This window comes from Bison bison, unplaced genomic scaffold (assembly GCF_000754665.1).
Source record: "Bison bison bison isolate TAMUID 2011002044 unplaced genomic scaffold, Bison_UMD1.0 scf7180017864063, whole genome shotgun sequence".
Classification (NCBI taxonomy): Eukaryota; Metazoa; Chordata; class Mammalia; order Artiodactyla; family Bovidae; genus Bison; species Bison bison.
Window position 1 is genome coordinate 2,316,703 of NW_011494635.1, and position 766 is coordinate 2,317,468.

Sequence of the window (766 nt, forward strand, 5' to 3'; positions counted from 1 at the left end):
ATGATGAAGAAGGTGAAGAAGCGGATGAGGAAGGGGAAGAAGAAGGAGATGAGGAAAATGATCCAGACTGTGACCCAAAGAAGGATCAAAACCCAGCAGAGTGCAAGCAGCAGTGAAGCAGGATGTATGAGGCCTGAGGATAACCTGCACTGATCTACCTTCTGCTTCCATGGAAAGGATGAATTTACATCATTTGACAAGCCTATTTCAAGTTTTTTGTTGTTTGTTTGTTTGCTCATTTTTGTTTTTGCATCCTAAAATAAAAATGTCATATAATTTTAGTTCTCAAAAAAACAAGTAAATAAAATGAAGATTTGAGTGCAAGATGTTTATATTGGAGAATGGATGTGTGAGCACATGGAAATGACCAGGGGTTGGGGGGTTACCTCTGTGTGTGTGTGTGTGTATATGTGTGTTCCAGTATGTTTGGGAAGGGGAACTCTATAGCCACGCAGATGGGGCTTGGTGGACACCTTATACATTTGGCTTTTTAGCTATTAATAAATTGACCATATTTATACATATTTATACTGAAAGTGGGGCTTCCCTCGTGGCTCAGAGGTTAAAGTGTCTGCCTGCAATGTGGGAGACCCGGGTTCGATCCCTGGGTCGGGAAGATCCCCTGGAGAAGGAAATGGCAACCCACTCCAGGATTCTTGCCTGGAGAACCCCATGGACAGAGAAGCCTGGTGGGCTACAGTCCATGGGGTTGCAAAGAGTTGGACACGACTGAGCGACTTCACTTACTTACTTACTTATACTGAAA